Raw genomic sequence first — 10,616 nt, forward strand, 5'->3', positions numbered from 1 at the left:
ACACACACACACACACACACACACACACACACACACACACACACACATATAAATAATCTTTTCTTTAAAAATAAAAGAATTGATATTCCAATCTCCTTATGTTAAAAAATGGCACTTAGAAGGACTAAATATTTCTGTGGCTAATTATTGAAAGCTTATAAACTGCAATAGCAATGTGAAGTAACATTTTTACTTAATGTGTTCATTTTATCACTTCCAATTCTACCGTATAACAGTGGTATAACATGTGCTTGTTTCCTATAATTTTAATGATGATACATTTCAATCTAAAGCTTTTAAACTAATTCTGTTAGCTCATCAATTCATATGTTCAGCTCAAAGCTCTCTCCTGAGTACCAAATATATAAAGTGAAATATAGATTTAAGAGATCTATATAAGTGTATGTATGTGATTAGCATTAGTACTGATCTTGTCTACATTGGAAATAGTCTGTAAGACGTATGGTTACTTAGTATTGGCCATATACAGCTAAAACAAAATATGCATCAACTGGCTTGGAAATGTAAGTTAGTTGGTACAGTGCTCACCTCACATGAACTATGCTTTGAGTGCAACTAACAGCCCTAACTGTGCATGCGTGGTGCTGCATTCTTGTAATCCCAGCACTCAGGAGATAGAGGCAAGAAGATCAGAAGTTCAAAGTCATCCTCAGCTACTGTACTGACTAGTTTTGTGTGTCAACTTGACACAAGCTAGAGTCCTCAGAGAAGAAGAAGCAAATACATCCATGAGACCCAGCTGTAAGGAATTTTATCAATTTGTGATCAACGGGGGATGGCCCAGCCATTGTGAGTGATACCATCCCTCAAATGGTAGTCCTCAGCTCTATAAGAAACCAGGCTGGATAAAACAGTGGAAGCAAGCCAGTAAACAGCACTCTTCCTTGGCCTCTGTACTAGCAGGTTCCTGGCCTGTTTGAGTTTCTGTCTTGACTTCCTTCAGTGATGAACAGCAAAATGGAGGTGTAAAGTGAATAAATCCTATCCTCCTCAACTTGCTTTTTGGTCATGGTGTTCCTTGCATCAATGGAAACCCAAACTAGAATAGCTACATAGTATGTTCAAGGCCTGCATTGGCTGAAAGAGACCTTGTTTAAAACAAACAAACAAAAAATCAAACCAACAAACCAATCAACAATAAAACAAGAAGTACCTATCAAATCCTAAAGGTTAAAAAGATTTATTAACTAGGCTGTGTTAGAGAAATTAGGCTGTGAAGACTTATTTTAACTCAGCTGTTAAATGTCTCAAGCCCATTTTCCTAGCAAACTATTGGATGCAACCTCCGTACAACTCACCAATTTTAAAAACAGCAGATAAATGTCAAATAATATGAAAGGCAAAAGTTCTTTTTTTTTTTTTACTATAGTCAGCCACTCAGCACCCCTACTTCCATCCTTTTCCATAAACCTCAAGAAGATAAAGCATAAGAAACAGCAGTGTAACTTCAAGTTTGGGATGTCAGGTATACTAGATATTTATCTCATTTCTTTGCCAAAATACCTAACAGAAACAATCCACAGAAGCTTTTATTCTGGATTGTTATTTCAAGGACAGTCCACCACAGTAGGAAAGTTAAGACAGCAGGAGCATGATGCAGCTGGTCACCCTGCATCTGCAGTCAGGAATCAGAGAGATGAATGCTGGTATTCAGCTCATTTTCTTCAGTGTCGTACTCCACCACACGGGGTGATGCTCTTAACAGTCAGTTTTGGTGTTTCTTCCTTTGTTAATCCGGTCTAGAAACAGCCTCATAGATAGGCCACGAACTTTGTGTCTATAGTCAGTCTAGATCCTGTAAGGTTTACAGATAATATGAGTCATTACAGCAGTGTTGCATAGTATTCACATTGACTTGAAATTAGTTAACCTAAGAAAAAGAATATATTCAGCCAAATCTTTTGCTGATAAATAGAACTCAGCAAAAAAAATAATGACCTTTTTCTAGAAACAAGGGAGGGTCATCTAGAATTGGAAAACTTGCCAAGCAGACATTGTGTTGCCTCACTTTATAGAGAGAATGACTAGGAATTTGGTTTCTCACCTTAAGCATTACTCCCTCTTCCTAGGTGCCCTCTGTTTCTGTTGCCAAATACTCTGACCAAAAGCAACTCAGAGGAGGAAATGTCCCCATACATCATTGAGGGACTGTACCGCAGGATGTTATACAGGAACAGAGGCAGGAACAGTGGAGCAATGTTGTTTCCCAACACAATCATAGGCTCATGCCCAGCTAGCCCAGGGAATGGAGCTGCCCACAGTGGAGTGGGTCCTCATACATCAATTAACAATGAAGAAAACCCCTCACTGGCATGTCCATAGGCCAATCTTATCTACATAAGCTCTCAGTAGAGACTTTCTAGACCATAGAGAGTTGGGATCTACTGCCAACTACCTAGGACATTGGTTTTGATACGCTGTCTTTCCTTGGATGTTATGTAACTTTCTCTGCTAACTTTTCTTTTGTAAAGACTTTATACCAGACTTCATTAATATGTTGACCCTTTTAGATGAGACTTTACAGTGTTTCCCCTGTTGCTGTTCATGTATTTCATTCATGTCTTATGCCCATAAACAAAACCTTGATTCTTCTACAAACACATTTCTCACGAAGAGTTTAAATCTTTGCCCCATTTTCTTTCTCCTTCATTAAATGTATTTAATAGTAGCTCCCTTGTTTACATGTGGTGGATGAAAAGAACTGCGTCCTTTCCAGGGACCTTTTCCTAATCAGTTTGCAGAATTACAGAATTAGCTGGGTGGCAGAACTTAAGCTGATCCTTTTCTTTTGGGTTTTATTTTTTAAGGAATTTGAAAATTTTATTTTTTGATAGACATTGTTACTCAGGGCCTTTCTCTTATGAATATTCCATTTGGGGCTATTGAAAATGCGATTTTCTTAAATTGCAAAATTTTAAATTGATGTTTCTCTCTACATTTTTTCCACCCCAGTTACTGAGAAGCTAATGCCAACTGCTGGCTTCTATCTATACTACGAAATCACATTGTGTACTTAAATACATGTAGGCAGAATGGTCATACACATAAAATGAAATATATCTTTAAAAGATATTTTAATATTGGTCCATTCATGATGCCTACAGGGTAGACACTTTAAAGAAAGTAAGCGATGCCTCAGGCCTGGACATGGTCTGCTCAGAGAACTACCCACTTCTTGTTTTTATCAAGCTATTTTTCCAGAGCTGAAGTTCACTGACATAGGTTGAGCCATCTAATTTGTCACAGAATGTAATGCTACCTAATATTATCATATTGGATGACCTGCATCGCTACAGTTTTTAGCTTCTGATACTAATTTTTTCACTCCTGTCTGTTACACTTATCAAAAAAGATTGTGCTGTGATTTTTAGCCTTTTGCTTATTTTTATCAGTTTTTAGTTTTTTTCTCTTCTTGGCTTCTTCCTCCTATCATTTTGAAACTCCAAGCCTCTTTTCCTTTCATTCTTTTTAATAGCCAAGATGAGAAAGAATATGAAATATCCACGATATTCAGATATTTTATTTCTGAGAGAGACTCTGGTTTCTATTGAAGATTTTAATTGTGCTTCTTTTCAAGTTTAGAATCAGACAGAACATTGTGCCTCAGAGAGAATGAATTCCAATGAGCTGAACAGAGGAAGCTGGTTTTACAGAGAAAGGACTGAAGAAAGTAGAGTCAAACAAACAAAACCTAAAACAGGAGTTTTAAATTTTAAAATTTTCCTGTCAGATTAACTGGAACAGAGAAACAGAACAGGGAATATAATGGAGTGTTTTGCATGGGTCACATCCTAATACCTGTACTGTGTAAAGACATGTGAGTTACCTACTGTGACCTGTGCTGTGTAAGGACATGTGGGTCACCTCCTGTGAGCTGTGCTATGAAATGTCTTATGGGTTCACCCTGTGACCCTGTGTAGGGACATGTGTTCATTATCAGTGATCTGTGCTGTGTAAGGAGATGTAGATCAAATCCTGGGACCTGTGCTGTGTGAGGACAGGTGGCTCACCTCTGTGACCTGTGCTGTGTGAGGACATGTGTCATTATCAGTGACCTGTGCTGTGTGAGGACAGGTGGGAAAACCCTGTGACTTGTGTGGTCTAAAGATTAAAGCAGAGCTTTCTGTTACCATGCCAGTTGGAACTGGCAGAGCTGTTGAGGAACTGTGTCTGTCATTTCTCCAACCCTACTTTCTCAGAAGTGGAAACCAAAGACTTTGCCTCAGCTTGGCAGTGGGATTTCAGTCTGTGATTGTTAAAGTTTTCATCCCTCTTGCAAAATATGTAACAGGATCTATGAAAAGAGAAGGGAAATGTATATTTTATGCATGCATGTGTGTGGGCAAGCATGCAAATGTGTGTGTGTGTGTGTGTGTGTTTCTCAAGTAATATCATACACGTCATATGATTTGTTGAGAGTTAACTGTTTCTCTACATTGTGCAGGTTGCTCAGTTTGGCAGCAAGTGCCTTTATCTACTAACTCATCTTGCCTGTCCATGAAAGGACTTCTTCTGGTTCCTGGAGTTTCTGAGGATACAACCAATAGTCCTTCAAAGCATGAATTCTTTTGCATGTAGGTAAACATCACACACACACACATACAAACAAATATACACACAAATTAGTCTCATGTTCATTAGACAAGTCTATACACATGGGGCTGGCCCTTCCCTCCTTTTCTTTTGTTTTCTATTTGTTGTTACTTATGTGGACATTCCAAACCTCTATACTCTCTGCACAATCTTTGCTGAATCTTGTCATTCCAATGGTAACACACATATTCTTCTAAAAATTCATTTAGCCTCTTTCCATGCACCTACATCTGGAAAAAGCAGAACTTAACTCCCAGTCTTCTTTTCCTTCTATGCTTTCAGTCTTTTGCAATGCCAACTTTCCTATCTTTTTCTACGTTTTCTCTCTCTTTTTCTCTTTTTCTCTCTTCTCCAGTTTGTGTGTGTGTGTGTGTGTGTGTGTGTGTGTGTGTGTGTGTGTGTGAGATGTGTATGCATAAGTGTGGAGCCTCAAGTTGGCATCTGGAGCTTTCCTCGATGATGTACTACCTTACTCAATGGTGAAAAGTCTCTGAACATGTTTCAACAGCATGCTCTAGATATCTCTACTGCAAACTTCTAAGTGTGAGAATCACAGATAGATTGACATACCCAAATGACATTTTAGGAATGTTCTGGGGATTAGAGCTCTGATCCTCTGGTTTGTAACACATATGCTTTAACCATTAATCTAATTAATAGTTAATTAATTAACCATTAATTAAGCTTGTTTGTTTCATATTGTAACAGGAAATTTTCCTTCAGAGCTGGTAGATGAGAAGGGAAGCTGTGAGGTACAGTCTTCTAGATAAAACATCACTGTTTGATCTATCAGCTCATGACTGTGAATTCCTGCACTGGATCAAGTCAGTCAATATCCCAGCATGGAATCCTCATATCTGTGGAGCTACTGACTGTTGCTGGCTACTAAGGGAGGGAGAGTTTCTGAGGTGACATGTGATACATTCTGATGGGAATGTGACAACTGGTATGCTGCACATGCCTTAGTGGATGACCATGTACATATAAGGACTTCACTAATTGGGCACAAAAGATTATTAATAGCAAAAACAAACAAAAATAAAAAGAGGACATGGAGCCTAGAGTTGAAGGCACTAAGAGGAGTTGAAGAGAGATAATGATGGGAGGAAATGATCAATATACATTATATAAATATATGGAATGTGCAAAGAATAAAAGCTATTAAGAATAATCAGAGAAAGAGAAGATTGTTTTAGCAGAAAGTTGTGAAGCTAAAACACAGTCTTCATCCATGACATAACACTTATCTGGACTATTATCATCTCACATTATCAGATGAATTTGTAACACATAGCTAAATTAAGTCTATATTTATATCACTTCAGGTTATTTTAAAATATTGTTTTTCTGTTCTACAATACTTTTCAGCTATCATCTTTCCTTAGGGGCTTCTTGAGTGTGGTCATTTCTGAGACTATACACACATACACACACACTCTCTCTCACACACACACACACACACAAACACACACCAATAATAATAATAAATAGTAATAACAATAATAATAAAATTAAAAGAAGTATAGCATAGAATATCTGACTAGTACTTTCCACAATTGTAAACATTTTATACATATTATATTTGCATATTTTATACATATATATGTATATATATATATGTGTGCGTGTATGTGTGTACATGTGCCTGTGGGGTGAGTACTCATTGAGGGAAATGGAGAATGTCAGATTTCCTAGAGCCAGAGACAAAAGCATTTGGTGAGCTTCATGATATAGATATAGGCAACTAAACTTAGATTCTCTGTAGGAGCAGCAGGTACTCATAACCCCTGAAGTGTCTCTCTAGCATCTTGTACATTTCTTATTTTGGATTTCTCTGATGTTTGTCTCTGACTAATGTGGATTCGAGGACAGAGATTACAGAGGTGATGCACCCCCTACAGTATGCCTTAGTGTGTACTGTCCTGGGATCTGAATGTTATGCATGCTCATTTTGGTAACCTTGCCAAGGATTTGTCTGGTTTCTATGGCTTCTCTTCCTTTTTCTTCTCTGAACTGTAATCTTTGTAAAGAAGTTGCTAAGCGTAGTCCACACTTACTGACTGGGCACTTCTGCTTTATCTCTGCTGGGAATTTAATTGTCTTTTTCAGGCTAATGTATTTGAACTTTGGTCACCAGTAGCTGGCATTATTTTAGAAAGCTGTGAATATATATAAATTCACATATATATATGATAGATATAAGAATCTAAGAGTGTAACTTGAGATAGACTAGCTCCACTTCTATCCGGATCTTTCTAGTGTCCACTTAGATGTAACATGTCACACCGCACAGGTTTCCACCACCAGAGACCCAGCTACCCAGAATACCTAGCATCCATGAACACCTACCTTGAAACACTGATTCAATATTCAAACAATACGCAAAACAAATCTCTTCTCCCTTGAGCTGTGCTTGACATGTATTCTGTCTTAGAGATATGAAAAGTATTGAATCTGAGGCCCTTAACAGCAATATATTTGAATCATTTTAAATTTCTACAACAAGCAATATTTATCATTGGTCTATTTACCTGCTAAGTATCCATTTATCTAAGTCTGTCTGTTCAGTTGTTTCTACCAGCATAAACTAACAGGTATTTATTCTATTCTGTTGCTCAAAATACTGGCTACATTTTATTAGCTTGTTCTCCTTCAAAAGTGAGTGAAACAACTCTCCTTCTTCCCTGTTTCCTTTTTAATTTTCTTCAACTTTTAATTACATAATTCTATTATGCTTGTTGTGGCCTGACTTTGTTGTGTATTTTTATTAATAACTGTTAGTTGTATAAAATAATATGTTTATCATATTTCCATAAATTAGTGCTCTCTGATCATATTTATCTGCTTGTCTTCTTTGTCCCTCTGTCCTTCCTCTTCTGAGTTGAGGCTTCACTTTTAGCTGTTGAGCTCTAGGATTCTCAGTCATTTGAGTAGCCCAGAGAGGAAAACCCTGGTAGCATTTTGGAAATTAGCCCAGGAGTACAAGGGTTATTGTTTTCTCTTGTTTTATGCCATGCAAGAAGAATTTATTGATCAGAAGAGAAAGTTCTTGGTGTCAAGAAGAAACCCAAGGCAATAATGCCCTTTGGGTATTCTTATTTGTTTTGCTTTGTTTCTGGTATGGATGCTGTGGTAGTTTTTATGTCCTTGTTTCCAGAAAAAAAACAATTAATAATAATAATAATCATTCCTGATACCTATGCCTGGTCATTTGTGTTACCTAAATGCTACGTGAAGATTCTTATTCTCAAATGATATTCTATTTGCAACATGCTCTTCATACTCACTGTCTAAATGGTTAGTTATCTACTCACCTTCTAAACCTGTGAAATTTGCCTTTAATCCCTCCACTGTACTAAAACTGATCTCTAAAAATTTAGTATTTCTCATATTTTCATATTGGCCATAATCCAAAAATTTGACATCTTTCATGAATAGTACCTAAACCCTTCATGACAGGTGCTATTTAGAAGTCTTCTTGTTTCTTTATTAGGAATATTAATTTGCATAAGTGACTCATGTGAGGCTCTCTTGCACCCCCAAGTCTTTCTCTTCATATAAATATATGCTATCAAGGGGGCTGTTTACCTACACTTTAAGGCAAATATTCTGCCTAGTGTCTTCTTTTTCTGAATCTTGGTTCAGTTGTGTAAGGAGTCACCTTTGAGGTAATATCCACTCCAAATTAAGTTGAAATTTTCCTTAATAATACAGCAATAATTGAAATCTGGTAGAATTTCAAGTTCACTTATAAAACAAATTCAAATGACAAATTCCCTGAGTTTTTCTTATCCAACTGCATTATTTGCTATCTTACTCTGTGTATTAGACATCTGTTGTGCAGTAGCTGAGAAATAAGCTACAGAAGACTCTGTATATTAACTAAGTTAGTGTGTTGCTTTTTATGATATGGAAACAGGACAGAGCATTATAATCCATTAATAAAATGATTAGTTTTGAGATAGAATACTTACAGGTTGCAAATTGTTTTAAAAGGGGAAATGTAGGTTAGGAAATATTGCTCAGCAGTTAAGACCACTTATTGCTCTTCCAAGAGTTCCATTTCCAGCACCATTGACCATGACTTAGAACTACCTGTAGCTCCATCCTCATGGGATCTGATGTTGTCTCCTGGCCTTCATAGGCACTGCACTCATATTCACCCTAGTAAACCCTCACCACCCACACACTCACACCACACACATACATACATATGCAGTTGTAAGTAAAATCTTTCTAAAGCAACTTCCTTTTATCTTCTCTCTGTTCACATCTCCTATTTTTCCTTGCCCCTCCTAACCTTCTTCTTGGTGTCTCTCACAAAATTCATCTAATTTTTAAGTTGCTGTCAAATGAAAATCATGACATCTGTAATAAAAATAAAATGGAAATTACCTGATTTCTGAATTACAAATTACTTCTGTTTGCTTCAGTTTCAGCGTTAAATGCAGTTCCTATGAAAGTCTCTGAGGTAAGACATTATAAAGGCCATTTGAGTATAGATTATTCAGAATGACTTAAGTTACTTGTCAAGGAAGAATGACACTGAATATTAAGCAACACATTTTATATGAGCGGAGCCATGAATTACTCCCTTTTGCATATCTGTGACCAAAACACCAGAGAAAATGTACTTACAGGGGGAAATGTCTATGTTGGCTCAAGATTCTAGAGGTTTCAATTCATGGTCTTTGGCTGGACTGATTAATACCTTGTAATGACAAGAAAATATTATGGACTATGTGAAAACTAAGACTGTTTATTCCACTGTAGACCAGAAAGGTATAGTTACAGCAACCAGTGTCAGAATCCAGTGCTAAGCATATCTCTAAGCTATTGCACCCATTGCACCAGAAGTGCATGCTGACAGGAGCCTGATATAGCTGTCTCCTTAGAGGTCTGTCAGAGCCTGAAATATACAGAGGCAGATGCTCACAGTTAACTATTGAGCTGACCATGGGGTTCCCAATGGAGGAGTGAGAGAGAAGACTGAAGGAGCTGAAAGGGTATGCAGCCCCATGGGGAGAGCAACAATACCAATCAACCAGAGCTCCCAGGGTCTAAATCACCAGCCTGGGAGCACATAGGGAAGGACCCATGGCTCCAGCTGTAAATGTAGGGGAGGATGACATTATCAGGCATAGGTGGGTGAGGAAGTCCTTCCAGTGAAGGCTGGAAGCCCCAGTGTGGGGAATGTGGGAGTGGGTGGGAATGTGGGAGTGGGAGGGTGGATGGGGGCATATCCTCATAGAAGCAGGAGGAGGGGGGATAGGATAGGGGGTTCCTGGAGGGAGAGGAATGGAGAAAGGGAATTATGTCTGAAATGTAAATAAAATATCCAATAAAAAAAAAAAGAAAAAAAGAGTCCTGACTCAGAGACTGAATGAAAATCATTCTTCTCAAGCCATGCATTTAGTTTGTCCCAGACAACTTACAGTTTAGCTGTCAAAGCATATATTTTCTTTATACTTGTCTGTCTAAAAACTCTTACCAGCACAGTATTCTTCGTATGATTTCATGCTTGTCATCTCTTTTTGTCACAAATATTATGTAAGAATGTAAAAGAAGGCCCTAGATGGCCAATTGGCAGAAACACAAAACTAACACTCTGTTGTAAAAGTAACTTTAATTTGCCTGATTTAATTATCATCTTGGAGGCTGATTAATGAATAAGCTCATTCCTTCTAGCATTTTCTCAACTTTGGCCTGTTGGTTCAACCCAGCTAGTCTGTGCCAAACTCCTCTCCAAGCTGACTGATTCAAAATGGCTTCTCTTTTGGTATATGATTGAATTGTTCTGCTTTGCCTTGAACTTATGAAAATCTGTTCTAATCTCCTCCTTCCCCCCTCCCTCCCCCTCCCTCTCTCCCTCCCCCTCCCCCTCTCTCTTCCCCTCCCCCTCTCCTTCTCTCCCTCCCCCTCTCTCCTCCCTCTCCCTCTCCCTTCCCCTTCCCCTCCCCTTCCCCTCTCTCCCCCTCTCCCTCCCCCCTCCCACCCCTCCC

This window comes from Grammomys surdaster, unplaced genomic scaffold (genome assembly GCF_004785775.1).
Source record: "Grammomys surdaster isolate TR1022 unplaced genomic scaffold, NIH_TR_1.0 208, whole genome shotgun sequence".
Taxonomy (NCBI): Eukaryota; Metazoa; Chordata; class Mammalia; order Rodentia; family Muridae; genus Grammomys; species Grammomys surdaster.